Source organism: Anabrus simplex, chromosome 1 (genome assembly GCF_040414725.1).
Source record: "Anabrus simplex isolate iqAnaSimp1 chromosome 1, ASM4041472v1, whole genome shotgun sequence".
NCBI classification, from domain to species: domain Eukaryota; kingdom Metazoa; phylum Arthropoda; class Insecta; order Orthoptera; family Tettigoniidae; genus Anabrus; species Anabrus simplex.
Window position 1 is genome coordinate 520,023,127 of NC_090265.1, and position 16,358 is coordinate 520,039,484.

At 41.1% G+C, this 16,358-nt stretch overlaps 1 protein-coding gene across 1 annotated transcript in view; it reads left to right on the forward strand.

Annotated features, from left to right (window-relative positions):
* The first annotated feature begins 6,147 nt into the window (after positions 1-6,147).
* LOC136857065 (serine-rich adhesin for platelets) overlaps positions 6,148-16,358 on the forward strand; it is a 309,079-nt gene continuing 298,868 nt past the window's right edge. Inside the window, exon 1 of the mRNA XM_067135436.2 lies at positions 6,148-6,163. The gene's annotated coding sequence lies outside the window, so the exon portion shown is untranslated. The remainder of the gene's footprint in view (positions 6,164-16,358) is intronic.

Here is a 16,358-nt window from a genome sequence, read left to right on the forward strand (position 1 = left end):
TACTCCCGAAACCCCAAGGTGGATTCAGGCCTGTCATTGATTATAGGGCTCTCAATCGGAAGGTGGTGTTACAATCTGTGCCTCTTCCTGACCTTCATTCTTGTTTTTCATGGTTTCGTAAAGCTAAATTCTTTACCATCTTGGACCTGAATCAGGCCTATAATCAAATTCCCCTGGCTGAAGAGTCTAAACGTCTTACAGCGTTTGCCACGGATTGGAATTTGTATGAATACAACCGCGTGCCTTTCGGGCTCCCCACGGGAGCAGCTGTGCTTACGAGGCTACTAGATAGGGTCTTCTCCGACATCAAATTTGAGTACTTGTACCACTATCTTGATGATGTCGTCGTATTTTCGGAGACTTTTGAAGAACATCTAGATCATCTAAAGGAAGTTCTCAATCGCCTTCGTAAGGCTGGGCTAACTGTGAATTTGTCCAAGGTAGCTTTCGCTAAACCTTCCATGTCATTCCTAGGGCATATTGTCTCGCCTGATGGCGTTGCAGTCGATCACTCTAGAACACAGGCCATCCGTGATTTCAAGCCTCCCAAGGACATGAAAGGTATTGCCAGATTCATTGGTATGGTGAATTTCTTTAGGAAATTTATTCCTAACTTCGCTAATAGAGCGGCGCCCTTGAACCTTCTTTGTAGGAAAGACATAAAATTCGAGTGGGGGCCTTCGCAACAAGCCGCTTTCGGAGACCTCAAATTAGCTCTGTGCAATGCCCCTGTTCTGGCCATGCCCGATTTCTCCAAGAAATTCATCGTCCAAACCGACGCGTCGTCGGCGGTAGCTGCAGTCATTCTTCAAGAGACTGAACTAGGGAGGCGACCCATCGCCTACGCCTCTAGGACTCTATCGGCTCAAGAAGCCAAGTATTCCATCTATGAGCTTGAAGGTTTGGCAGTCTTATTTGCCATAGAAAAGTTCCGTCTCTATTTGGAACATGTCAAATTCGACCTGGAGACTGATAATCAAGCCTTAAGTTGGGTACTAGGTAGGCCGCGTCGTACTGGTCGTATAGCCCGGTGGGCCATCCGAATTTCTTCCTTCCAATTTGACGTTAGGCATATCAGAGGTACTGAAAATGTTGTCGCAGACGGACTCAGCCTTATGTTTTCCAATGACGTCGAGACCCACGAACTGGTCGATAGTTCATCACCTCCCGAGTCCATGCTATCTGAGGTTAATGCCATCTTAACAGATGCTCCCATGCTCTTTAGGGATATTGAGAAATATCAACCTGAAGATCCAGTGCTGGCTCCCATTATGGAAACCCTTTCTTCTGGGGAACATGTTGTCCCTTATGTACTGAGGAATGGTGTTTTATGTTGCCCTTCGAGGCATGATAAGATGATGAAAGTTGTAGTTCCAGCTGTTCTTGTACCTATGATCTTCAAGTACTATCATGAGACCCCACTGGGGGGGGGGGGCATTTAGGCATCTTTAAAACCCGTGAAAAGATTCGTGAAATGTTCATCTGGAAAGGCATGGACGGTAAAATCCGTGAACTAGTAAAGGCTTGTAAATCTTGCTTGCTTAGTAAACCCACCATGTCTACCATGGTAGGCCTTTTGTCTTCTCATCAAGCTTCGCGCCCAATGAAACGCCTGTATATCGATTACGTAGGACCCTTCCCCCAGTCAAAGGGGAATGCAAACAAGTTCATCCTTGTATTCGTAGATGGTTTTACAAGATTTTCTTGGTTATTTCCGACTAAGCTGGCTACCGCTCAGTCCACCATTACTTGTTTAAATTCAATCTTTGCTTCTTTTGGTCCGTGTCAATATATTGTGTCTGACAATGCTAAGGCTTTCACATATAATCTATTTCGTAAATTCTGTTTTGACCTGTCCATCTCTCATGTGACAACTTCTGCTTATTATCCTCAACCTTCTCTGGCTGAACGGGTTAATCGTAATCTGAGGTCCGCGCTGATTACCTATCATCATGAAGATCATTCTAGGTGGGACACGTCCCTATATTGGTTAGCTTTTGCCTTGAATTCGGCGGTTCACGAATCCCATAAGTTTACTCCAGCTTCTTTGATGTTCAAGTTTGTTCCAAACACGCCGCTCTCTAACCTTTGGTCTCTGAGTGATATTCTACCTGAGACAATAGATCCAGATAATATTAAAGATCTTTGGAAGAAGGCTAAAGCCAACCTTAAAGTGTCTCATGAAAAGGGGAGGGAAAGATATGATCGTGGACGGAGACCCACCAATTTGAAGGTAGGTGACCAGGTGATGGTCAAGAATTTTGTCCCCGCGGGCAAGCTTGCCCCCAGATTTCATGGGCCGTGTATTATTCTCGATTTCCTTACACCCGTTACCTTATTGCTAAGCAATCCAGCCACCGAGAGGATATTTAGGGTTCACCTGTCGCAGGTGAAACCTGTGTAACTTCCGCGCAAACGTAGCTGATTTTTTTTACTTTAACATTTTTGAAAGAATTCAGAAGGTTATATTGTAGTTTCATTTTGAGGCCTTCTGCCCTTGGAGTCAGGTTCTCTGTATTTATGCATTTATTGTACACCTTCCCCGACCAGTTAAACTGCCATCCTGTCCTTGCCATGGCCATTACCATGCTCCCGTCTCCTGCTCACATAAAACTGTGGCTAATTGGAATGAAATAAATATTTCCACGCCGCTGGCCCCTCAGTTCCACCACAATGAATGTACCCTAAAATCATTCTGGTCCAACAAAATTCTGCCGCCGAGATCTTAATGTTTCAGTGCCCCCGCAGCAGCGCGGCGCCGTACCGCCACTGAGGTGGGGTATGAGCCTGCCCCTCTCCAGTGAGGCCAACCAGTGTACGGCGAGCCGGAGTCCTCCTCCCGGCCAAGGCTGATGTGCGGCGCACAACCTGCAACTTGCCCGCGACCTGTATGTTCGCCGCGGGCGCGGCGTGCTTCTACTCCACTACTCCTCTCATAGTGCGGGCGAGCAGTATCTCAGGGTACTTGAGGGGTCCGCGCGGCCTCCTCTGGACACAAGCAGCGGCGGCTGGTCTGGCCGTCAAACTTAATCAACATTGAATGTACTTGATCAGCTACATGGAAATTTCATACCTACAATTACTACATTTTTGGATTCAACTGCAATATTTGGTGGACTTAGGAAATTTTTCTCCACTTTCAAGAATTAAAAGTTTTTTCCTTCTGAATTCAACTTCTACAAGCATAAAGACATTACTTCAAAAGTTACTACAAAGAACTTTGAATCTGGATCCAATAATTTAAGAAATTTTTTTTCTCTTCTGCAATTAATGTCTATATCAACATCATAACTTGGACTTTGTTTTCAAACGAATTTGATGTTCTTATGTGTCACCCCTTGGAAGGACTTTTGGGGGGGGGGGAGGTCTGTACCGGGTGGTACACCTCCACGCCGCTAATTCGAACTTTGCGCCAGTTGAAACTCCTCTAATGGAGGAAGCCTGAACTTTAACTACCGGGTTAATTCTCAAGTTTCTCAGAAGATGTCCCTACTAGTAAATTTTGAAGCGTTCTGAACTGTGTCGTTTTCGATGCATTTTTGTTTTCTCTGTAGCAAGAAGTGCGAACATTCTCTTCTAGATGGCACCTCTTATGAACTACAATTGTGCACTCAAGTGCGAAGTGTAGGAACCTTTTTTTTTTTTTTTGAAGAAATTTAGTATTTATAAGTTTGTTCTTTATTAAATTTCTTTCTGCCATTGTATAAGTTGGCAACGTTAACCCTTTCTTTCCGCCAGTTTTGAAATTGGCCAATCATAAATTTCTGTAATTAATTTTCCACCAATCCTGGTTTTCTTCTTCAGTTTTGACATGTAATCTTTTGGCCGTCCAATAAAAAGCTTGTGGGCGGGTGTTCTTATTCTTGAAAGGTCTCGAATGTTCCACGAGGGTATATAAACTGCTGATTTTTGGGTCTCCGGGCCACTTCAGTAACATCTATCATAGTGTAAATTATGTAGCAGGGAGCGGGAAGCGCCTCTTTCGTCGGGCAGCAGTTCTTCAATAAGGTAATGGCCTTTTGATAACTTATTTTCTTGCTAGCTCAGCAGTTTAACTCTCGGGGCAGGTTCGATACCTTTTACCATGAAACTTTCCTCTAAAATGTAAAAGATACTTGGTATAGATTCTATCTCTTTAAACTACATATTGGGATAGAGAGTGCTTAACCCTCTCGAGCTCCCACTCCTATTGCTTTGAGGTGAACTTATTTTCACAACCGTTTCTTCCCTTCCTTATGTAATATATTTTTTTTTTTTATAAGTCACCTCTGTAGTATGGGATTAGCCCTTGCATAAGCGGCCTAGAGCCGAATAGGTTTTAATAAAGTATATTCGGAGTACCAGTTACGCCTCCACTCAAGTTTGTATTTTGGGGCCTTGTAATTTTCCTGTTTATTTACTAAATCGGCCTCAGTAGGTTGGGTATTTTTACCCCTGTGTTTATGTCCTTAGAGGACAGCTTGAAGGTGGAATTTGGTGTGGCCTTTGATAGGCTGGAACTTTGAGAGCGGGTTGCTCTTCCAAAAAAAAATGTGTTTCTGTGTGCCTCGAGGAGGCTTTTACTATGTAATTGGGAGCAAGTGCTCTTGAGCATGATTGGGGTCTTCTGCCCCTTGGTTGAATCTTGTATACGGGTAAAGTTGGGCTTATAGCTCAAGAATTGTGTGTCTGGCTCTCGGAGCCCAAATCCTGTAACTACTGTAATTGTACATTCTCGATTTGTTGCTAGACTACTAAGTACCTGTTATATTTGTTATTTCTTGATCTCGAAAAGAAAATATAACCTTGTTAAATTTTAAATTAACTTTAATTTCGTAGATTGAGACCTATTCATCCCAGCACCTTCTTTCACCTCTAACTACCACTGATAACTCCGTAACAATAATAATAATAATCCTGGACTATCCCCAAACGCTTGAGGTCGACGCTATGTGTAGATTTAGCTCATTTAAACGGTCAAATGTCCTTCTCTATACCAACCCGATGTGATGGGTTGTGTTCACTATTAGACGTTTTGGAAGTGGTTAGTAGTGTGACGTGTATGTGAAGGCATCTGGTAAGAAATTTTTTTAAAATCTCAAATCTGAGCCGGTGCAATTAACCAGACGCTGCCTAAATCCCCATTCCGAACGGAAATCGAACCCAGGAATCTCTGAACCGAAGGCTGCTACAGCCGGCCATTCAGCTTTGTCTATTCCTTGTTATTTTTTCAGGCATATGGAAATGATAATAATAATACAGAGCAGTTATTCTAACAAAACTGTGGAGAAAATTTCTACTATTTCTGTTTTGAGAATCCGTTCTTCCTCGATGTCGTTGTAAAAGGAATTCATAGATTTCGTATTACTCGTTTTATTAGAGATCGTAAAAAAAAAAGCAGGGCTGTTATCTGAGTTCTCTTTTTCTAATACTGTGTTCCTTTGTTCGCTGCCAGTCTTGGCCGACCGGGCGAGTTGGCCGTGCGGTTAGGGGCGCGCAGCTGTGAGCTTGCATCCGGGAGATAGTGGGTTCAAACACCACGGTCGGCAGCCCTGAGGATGGTTTTCCGTAGTTTCCCATTTCCGCATCAGGCAAATGCTGGGGCTGTACCTTAGTTAAGGCCACGGCCGCTTCCTTCCCACTCTTAGCCCTTTCCTGTCCCATCTTCGCCATTAGACCTATCTGTGTCGATGCGATGTAAAGCCAATTGTAACAAAGAACAGTCTTGCCCGAGTATTTTTGTATCTCTGTCATCCCAGTAGCTATACGATATTGATATTAAATCACTCACGTAACTTTCTTAGTATTCGAACCGGATCTGGATGTCAGCATATTGTGAACTGTCTGTTTCGCATCTTAATAACCAAACGTTCTGTAAATTACATCTTAACATAATATGTCGTAAATTCAATGAATGAGGTTTTTAAAAAATATTGCGCAGAGGGACTTTCTGTACTCGCATTTGGCAGTATGATGTCAGAGTGATTGCAACTTTTTGTTCGTCATGATTCAGTCCGCTATCTAGCCCAGCACTAGATATAAATTGCTAGCACCTGCACTTTTTGTTAAACATCACGTCTGGAGATAGGGACACGTGTAGGTTGTGCCAGGATGGACAAGGGCATTTTTCCATTATTCAGCATCATTTCCTCCCAGATTGTCGTAGGTGGAGGACATTCTCGAGGTAAGTACCTATATTCTTACTCCTCTGACGGCAAACTACACAGTCACACATTCCTGACTTTTGTTCACAGTGCCAGGAAGAAGCGTATGGTGGAGCAGTATGCAGTCTGGTCCTGTGGCAAAATTCAACAATTTCATTCAAGTGATGATAGTTATAATAATAAATCGACTGAAACATCTCCATTCTGATGCATGGAAGAAAGCACACTCCGAAAGGATGGAAGCCTGGTGGGCCCTCAAGAAGACAAACAGTTGATATCTCGCGGCTCTTAGTGGCGCTAACGATGAATAATAATAATAATAATAATAATAATAATAATAATAATAATAATAATAATAATAATAATAATAATAATAATAATAATAATAATAATAATAAAATGTCCAGCTCCTTGGCTGTATGGTCAAGGTATTGGTTTTGGGCTCCGAGGGTCCTACGCTTGATTCCCGACTGGGTCGAGAATTTTCGCTGTATATAGTTAATTCCTCTGGCTCAGGTAGCTGGATACCTGTGTTCGTTTCTAACACACAGCTCTTCATTCACGCAAAACCTGCCGCACTAAAACCACCATAGACACACTCAATAGTGAATACTCCCACATAGGATTGACGTCAGTAAGGGAAGCCTGTCGTTAAACTGGACTAAGTCCACAATAAGTTCTGATGCCAATAAATTGCGAAAACGACAAGGAATAGTAATAATAATAATAATAATAATAATAATAATAATAATAATAATAATAATAATAATAATAATAATAATAATAATAATAATAATAATAATAATAATAATAAATTATTGATTCGCGATGCCCAACCACGGAGTGTTCTGAACTTATCTAGTACAATGTTTCTTCTTTTCTTTCCATTATCTCTTCATTTGTTCACTGAGTTCCTTACTGCGTTATTCTGTCCATCCTGTATATCTTATTTTAACTTTCTGAGCAAATTTATGTTTGCTTACTATTCTATATATCTTGATTGGTTTCCTCGGAAATACCAATTACTTCATTACTTCTATATTTTAGTTCATTTCCAGTAACCAATTGTTGCGTTTTTCCGTGAAAAGCATTAGGCCTAGACTTAGAAGTTTCATGTGATATTATTATTATTATTATTATTATTATTATTATTATTATTATTATTATTATTATTATTATTATTATTATTATATGTCCTCAGCTACCATTTTGCAGAAATGTTGTCTTGATACCAATTCAGCTGTCTATATGTCAATGTCGATCTGAATAGATTTTTTAATCAAGAATACCTACATAATGGAACACAACAAAATGTACTGTTGAACATGTCTGGAATGAATGGTAGAGGACAAACCTTAATAACTTCAATTTTAACAAATTCAATTTTATTTTCAATCGTCAAGGTTTGAACCCGGTAGTCTGTGATGTTGTTTTGATGTGGGTGAAAAAAGCGAAGTACATATTTATACAATTTGGTTCTTCATAGCCTTACGGTGGAACAGATTGTATAACAGTCGATCAGTACACTACAACTTCTAATATCCGACCACGATTCGATTCAGCCTTTATTGGTTATTTCCTCTGGTTCGGAGGCTGGGTGGGTTGTGTGTCGTCTTCAACATTACATTTCATCTAGTTATAGAGGGCCCCAGCCTCACAGTGATTCATAAGTCGTCCAAGTGCAACACCAAAATCCTGCACCAGACCCTCTCCAAAGGCCACACGACGTTGTATTGTAACTTCTGGTATAATTTTCCCTGTTTTCCTTTCTCTTCATTGAATTGTATTCGAAATATTAGAAAGTATAGATGCATAACATTGTGAATTGTAATCCTTCATTAGCTGGAGGAAAGTAAAATTTAACGTAGCAAGGTCGGACATGGAAGTTAAAAGAGAGGAACTTGGAGCAATTGAGTAGAAGGTATGTGGTGATCATGATTAGTTTTCAAGTCGTATTTTTTCGTGAGTCTCCTCATGTTTTGAAGGGCGTATGGGTTCTCAGTGGATGTTCCTTTCGGTGGCGCCGAAGCCAGCAGGTGCCGTTACCTAGCTACCTGTCGTGACGTCACAGGAGGGCTTATAAGAGCGCGATCTCCCCTGCAGCCAGCACTCAGTGGCTGTCCGCTAGCTAGTGGTGTTGTCTTGACTTGTTCACATCTAGTGCTTCATTCCTCGTCTCCCAACACAGGTGGGTCCAGTGTCTTCAGCTGTGCTCAGTGGATTGTGGGTGTATCATACAATTATGTATCTATTTAAGGTTCGCATTCTATTTGATATATCCCCGGACGAGCCGAGTGGTAATATTCGATCTTTCTGATTGCTGTATTTATATCATTGTCAATATTTTTGGCATTTGGTAGATGCCAATTCATGGACTAGCTGAAAACGTAAACAATTACTTTACTATGACAGTTAGAGAAACTCGTTACGGTATATTTGTGTATTTTAACGAAGTCCGTCATAAATGTGAGGAAAAGAAATGTGGGAGCTTCTCCCTAAATCGTATTTTATTTTTGAACCACGTAAAAACAATTTCATTTTCGTCATATTCTAGTTTGTCTTCAGTAAAATTTAACGTTCAAGTTCTCTTAAATGTTATAATATCCTACACTGAGAAGTTTGATAACTTAACGAGAACGTCGTCTAAAAATTGATGCCATCAATACGGTTGCGGTTCGAATCTCGGTGAATACATGTAAGATAATTTACCTAAAAGTATTCACAAAATATAGCATTCGTTGTAGAAGAAGATGTCATAGTTTTGAAATCATCGTTTTAAACACATGTAAATCTCTTTTTTTTTCACCGATATATGTAATACATCAACTATTTTTTCGATGGTTAAATGTATTTGCTTACACGCGATCCGTTATGTAATAATGTCCACGATGAAAATTGTATTCTCGGTTCATTTAATACAATATTTTAAGAAGCAATATCAATATGATTGTATAAATGCAAGAATCCCATAAGAAATAGAATCTGTGTATACACACGTTATTTATCTGTTTTGAGCAGAAATAAAACTGGTATTCATGAGGTACTCCTTACAGAGTATAATTTGATTAGAACTTGAAGCCATGATTAGCTTTTGAGATTAAATTCTGCCCGTCTTTAAATTAAATGTTATTGTCATTGGCGGTGATGATGTAGGCCTACTGTATTCATCATTTTTTGTTATAAGAGGCATTTCATAGGCTCCGGCTATTTTGCTCCTGAAATAGCCAAAGAGAAAGGTTTGCATGAGTTTAATATGTTACTTAAGTTGTTAGTAGTAAAAGCTCAAGAACACCACACACGCTGTCATTTATCACTTCTCTCAAAGCGGTACCGGTTCGAATCTTAGTTCCTCATGGAAAGTCTTAAAAATTAAAATTAAAATACGCATATTTGTGGTTCGGCTTCCATGTTTAATTGCAGGTGTCTTGAGCTATTTTAATGTTTATGATGCAGCTTCGTATCCGGGCAGCAAGATTCGGAAACTTCAACGTTCCTTGGTTCAAGGATAGATCACATGGCTGACTCCTTCTAGTGGTTTTTTTTTTTTCATTTACATACATTTCAAACAAACAATTTTGAATTCCCGGAGTGAGTTACATTAAACTTATGCTGGAATTAATGATACGCAAACTACATCAGTAGGTATGTGTTTGCGAATGGCATTTATCTCAAGCTTCTCATCTAGGTCATTACGGTTCCCTTCCTGGCCAATGCATATGGGATTCTTAAAACGGAAATAGAAATCCCTATATTTTATATCCGTGTAAAACTGGAGGTCCCGTGGCTAAACAGTCTCGTAGATCTACTGGCTTGCTACCTGTTTTACTACAAACTAAGGCAGATGTCACAATAATCGGACAGTTTCTGCGCCCGCAAGTACAAGATGTGTGATGCTGTAGAATTCAGTGCAATTAAGCAGTGTTAATAAGTGAACTAGTCCAGATGTAAGAGTGAAAGTCAGCAACTTAAAAAACATCTTCCTAAGGTAATATTCTGGCAGTTCTCCTCTCTTAAAATCGAAAATGGTTGAAGAGACGTTAATAGTATTCAATTATTATTGTTATTATTATTATTATTATTATTATTATTATTATTAACTCGTTTAAAATTAAAGCTTTTTATTAATGTTATTTGCTCACGGTATTCTGGAAGCTACACCGCATGTTTAATAAGATTTGGCTGAGAAGAAGATAGCTTAGTTTTTCGCCTTAAACGATTCATAACAGAGAAATGCGTGAGATATGAAACGAAAATCCTTCTACACCACTTAGAAGTAATTCGTTATAAGGAATATGTATAGTAAATTGTATATATGTTGATTCTGGTACTAACACAGATTGATGTACAGTGATGATAGAATAGGATAGGACTAGAACAAAAAATGTAGCGTCATGGTTTTAATTACGGTGCAGTCCTGGCATTTGCCTGGAGTGAAAACAGAAAACTATGGTAAAGCATCTTGAGGGATACGGACGGTGGAGTTCGAATCCACCATATCATGAATGGAAGGTTACATCAAAACGAGCTGTACCGGGAAGCCGACACACTAGGTACTTCATATTTTTATTATTCCTCGCAAACCCCCCTTTTTTATTTCTAGCTATTGGCACTTTGAGCGACTTTGGCCCAAAATTACACCCGGATGCTCTTCCTGACACCAACCCTATGTGAAGGGATTTTTTCACTATTGCATTTTTTGATGGTTGGTAGTGTGTTTTTTTTTACAAGTTGCTTTACGTCACATCGACACAGATAGTTCTTATGGCGACCATGGGACAGAAAAGGACTAGGAGTCGGAAGGAAGAGCGGCCGTGGCCCTCGTTAAGGTACATCCCCAGCATTTGCCTGGTGCGAAAGTGGGGGGAAACCACGGAAAACAATCTTCAGGGCTGCCGACAATAGGGTTCGAACCCACTATATATTTACCGGGTGAGTTGGCCGTGCGGTTAGGAGCGCGCAGCTATGAGCTCACATCCGGGAGATAGTGGGTTCGAACCCCACTGTAGGCAGCTCTGAAGATGGTTTTCCATGGTTTCCCATTTCCACACCAGGCAAATGCTGGGGCTGTACCTTAATTAAGGCCGCGGCCGCTTCCTTCCCATTCCTATGCCTTTCCTGTCCCATCGTCGCCATAAGACCTGTGTCGGTGCGATGCAAAACAAATAGCAAAAGAAAAAACCCACTATATCCCGAATACCGGATGCTGACGTGGTGTGTTTTATCTAGAGAGGTGTATTAAGACGAAGAAAAGCACCCAGTCCCTTAGCTAGCAGTTACTGTCCCCCAGTCCGGGTATGAATCGAGCACAGTCGTTCCCACGGCTCTCCGAACCGATTCAACTAAGAACTGTACAGCCATTTCATTGTGTTACAGGGAGGCAAATATGTACAGGGACTGGTCAGAGACAGTTTTCTATTTCAAAGTACCTACTGCTGTACCGTTGCTGATGTCTGGTCTACGTAAAACTAGTCATTCATGCTACTTCCCGTGATATCCTTACCTTGAAAAACTACGCAATGCGGCCTATGTTCGCACAGTATTGTACGATATGTGTCGAAGGAATGTGATACTGCGCGATGATATGTAATAAAATATTATTTGTTTTGCGTCCTTGTAACTGCTTTTACGGTTTTCCGGAGACACCGAGGTACCGTACCAGAAATTGGTCTCGCATGAGTTGTTTAATCTGCCGGTAAATTTACCGACACGAGGCCGACGTATTTGAGGACCTTCAAATACCACTAGACTGAGATGGGATCAAACCCGCCAACTTGGACTCAGCACTTCTACAGTCTGACCCGCTCAACCTCTCAAGATTATATCTCCTTGTCATAGAAATTAATACTTTCTCTGTCATGTGATTAATATTCTCTAGCCATATTATTATTATTATTATTATTATTATTATTATTATTATTATTATTATTATTATATTTCACAATTTGCTCTACGTCGCACCGTCACAGAGAGGTTTTACGGCGACGATGAGAGAGGGAAGGCCTAGGAGTGGAAAGGAAGTGGACATGACTTTAATTAAGGTAAAACCCCAGCATTTGCCTGGTATGAAAATGGGAAACCACGGAAAGTCATCTTCAGGCCTGCCGACAATGGGGTTTGAACCCACTGTATCCCGGATGCTAGCTCACAGCTGCGTGCCTCTAACCGCACGGCCAACTTGCGCGGTGATTTGCAATTTTATGTAACAGGGTGTTTGTATTTTTTTCCCCAATTGGCTTTACGTCGAACCGATACAGGTAGGTCTTACGGCGACGATGGGATAGGAAAGGGCTGGGAGTTGTAAGGAAGCGACCGTGGCCTTAATTATGGTACAGCCCCAGCATTTGCCTGGTATGAAAATGGGAAACCACAGAAAACCATCTTCAGGGCTGCCGACAGTGGAATTCGAACTCACTATCTTCCGAATACAAGCTGTTTTTTTAGTTAACTGTTCAGTTCGCCCCAAGCTGCCTTGGTATGTTACAGATGTCCCATGGTATAGGGATAGTTTGTTTGTTTCTTAGTAAAGACATGTTATGTTAATGTTGTTGGAGCTCATATCCTGTTTTGAAGGTGGCTATTTCGTGACAAGCTGAGGTCTGCGACGAGCGTTTTCATTTGTTTATATCACCATTTGGGCATCTTCGGTCGTAGATAAAGATTCAAGGACTTATTCATCTGCAATGTCTTTCTGTTCAACGTCTTCTTCCCATGTCTATAGGAAGTCGGTGGTGCAACCAGCCGGAGGTTTAAGAGGCTTGCGGCACTTTCTCCTTCCACACTGTAGTTCTACAAAAAATCTTGCTCGAAGTCGCCGGGATTCAAAGATTAAAATCTGTCGATTCGGCCGAGAATCGAACGCTGGGCTCCACGGGCCAAGGTATAAGACATTGACCACTCATCCATGGATCCGGACAATCATTCATTCATTCATGTCGTATCAGCCAACTTTGGACCACTTCATTTCAACTGGCTACTTCTGGGTTTGATGTCTGCCCAGTACTTCCGTCATGTGTTCTCGGTGTCGTTCTTTTCTGTTTTTAATTTTGGCTTGTCTCGGAAACACTGGAACGCTAGAAGTTTCTTCTTGAGTGGGACACGCTCCTGCGTGTCATTATATGTGATTCCCACATCTTCAGTGTCTTTATTTACCTCAATGAACCAAGCCCCTTCGGTTTTCTTCTGCTGATAGAAGGTATTTACGCGGTTTACGTCTTGTTTCGTGCATTTGTGTCACATACCCATAAAAGGTAATTCTTCTTTTCCGAATGGTATTGGTAATCTTCTCTACGTGGCTGTATATTTCATCGTTATGCCGTCTTCTGCAGTCCCTACTGTCTTTGATGGGATCTAAGATATTTCTCAAAATCTTCCTTTCTTTGGCCTCCAGTTTCCCAGTGAAGGTTAAAAATCCCCTCGCCGGCCGGGAATCGAATCCGGGACTCCCTGGACTAAAGGCCAGCACGCTAAACATTTAACCATGGAGTTGGACAGTGCTTAAGTAGAACTAATATTTCCGCAGGTATTCGAAGTTTGTGAAAAACTAATTATCCCGAATATCAACGTTATTATACGATGAAAACTTATGAAAAACAAAAGGTAGGAAAGTACATTTTACGAAAACTTTTATAATTTACAGTGTTTCTATGCAATTAATGAAGAAATATTGTATCTCTTATAAATGACACGCGCCACTTGGGGAGCACAGTCAAGTACATGGAGGAGATAACTCGCGTTGTGCTGTTTTGCTGTTGAGTATGCGTGCCCGGTATGATATAGATCTGTCGCACCATCACAGGCTGCCCATGGCCTACTCCTTTGGATAAATTGCACTGACTTGCTGGAACTGCACCTCCTGACATCCGTCGGGAGATAGCGGCAAAGAGCGAGAAGAAACAAGCTGTCACATCTGCAGCTTACCCTCTGTATGGCCACCAGCCAGCATGCGGACACCTAGCTTCTAGAAAAAGTATTCTCAGATCACCAGAGACTCTTGGCAGAACAGCACACCAAGCCCGACTTTGTAAATAGCGAGGAAGACTCGGTAATTCTGGAGAATGGATGACACCACGCGAGAAACTTCCTTGTGGTCATACAGGTGTTACGAGATGCAAATCTTACCTATTGAAGTGGGGTTTTTCAAGCAGACGTGAACGCGGAGACATCACCTCATCATCAATGCAGTCTGTGCTCAACAATATGCACTGTGGCAGATCTACGAACGCAACACCTGACTCTCTGAAAGTCGCAAATTTCTAGTCGACAACTGTATAAGATTGTGCATCCACCATGTTAATAATGCTATTTGCTTTTCGTCCCACTAACTACTTTTCCCGGGTTTCGGAGACGCCGAGGTGTCGGAATTTAGTCCCGCGGGAGTTCTTTTACGTGCCAGTAAATCTACCGACACGAGGCTGACGCATTTGAGCACCTACAAATACCACCGGACTCAGCCAGGATCGAACCTGCCAAGTTGGGGTCAGAAGCCCAGCGCTTCATCCGTCTGAGCCACTCAGCCCGGCATCCACCATGTTTGCCATTCTTGTTAGTTTCCTTCCGTCGGAATGGGACACCTGTAGAAGCAGGCCTCATGTTAAGTGGTCAACACATCAACACAGCATCTTCTTCTGAAGGGCCGATGACCTAGATATTAGGCCCCTTTAAACAACAACAATACTAATAATACACAAGATGGAAAGAGCATACGGTATAACTAGGAATATCTGCAACAAAAAAGTGGTTATCTAAAAACCTCAAAATACAACACTATAGCACAGCAATGCCTATACGCGAATGAATGTCTTGTAGGCTTACTGAATTACAAGCTGAATAAATTAGAAATACTGGAAAGAAAAATAAGAGAGAAAATACAATGCGGAAGAGGCGCTTGATATTTTTTGGACATTTATACAAATAGGATGACAACAGGTTAACGGAACAGATCTTCAAATATCTTTGGAACAAGAAGTCAACAACAACCTGGATTCATGAAGTCAAGAATGATTTGGAAAGAAACAATATAAGAGAAGAAGCAGCAACATAGAGAGAGATTTTAGAAAAAAGGGTTTTAAAATTGGAAGAATTCTAAGGTCATGAGGGAAAGAAAACAGGCTCGAAATGCTTTGAGGAGAGAAAAAGTAGACAGTGAGCTTATGAAGGAAGAAGAAGGAACAACAAAGGATGAAGCATTGAAATTGTCACGTCACCCCTAGAAGACCCTAACGAAGAAAGAATAATAATAATAATAATAATAATAATAATAATAATAATAATAATAATAATAATAATAATAACATCCTTCAAGCACTGTGATCGATATGAAGTCACGTATACTGACCAGATCCACTCTCTTGGGCTTTCTTTCTTTCTTTCTTTCTTTCTTTCTTTCCTTCTTTCTTTCTTTACATTTTGTTCTTATAAATATCCCCTGGTTGTAATAATTTTTCTTTTATATGTAGCCGATTTTAGTGCTTCTAACATAACACCGATTTTCTGTTTTCTTTACTTCCTTATTACTGCTACGCCCTTCTATATTAGTCAAAACATATGTACCGATCTAGAGAGCTGCAGTCGCGTAAGTGCGGCCAGTATCCAGTATTCGGGGTTCGAACCCCACTGTGGACAGTTGTGAAGATGTTTTTCCGTGGTTTCCCATTTTCACACCAGGCAAATACTGGGCCTGTACCTTAATTAAAGCCTCAGCCGCTTCCTTCCCACTCCTAGCCCTTTCCTATCCCATTGTCGCCATAAGACCTACCTGTGTCAATGCGACTTAAAGCCAATTGTTTAAAAAGACGTATATAGCCTATTGCAAATACAAAGTTTTCAGAAATTTTCCCCAAACGTTTTCCGGTGATATATTAGCAAACAGCCAGACAGACAAAAACTGAACTGAACTTACTTTCGAATTTTGCATAGTCCTACCTAATCAAAGATAACAGCCAAGAATGAGACAAAAATTTGAAGTGTATAGGCAAAATTAAGCTATAGGCCTACTTTCATATCACTCCTACAACATGCCAGTAAATCCTCGCATATCTTCTTGCTAGTGGTTTTCGTCGCACTGACACGTTGAAGGATTCCGCCGAAGAACGGATGGGAAAGGGTAAGGGTTGGTAAGGTAGCGGCCGTGGCCTTAATTAAAGTACAGCCCCACCATTAGCTTGGTGTGAAAATGGGGAAACCGTAGAAACCCATCTTCAAGGCTGCCGACGGTGG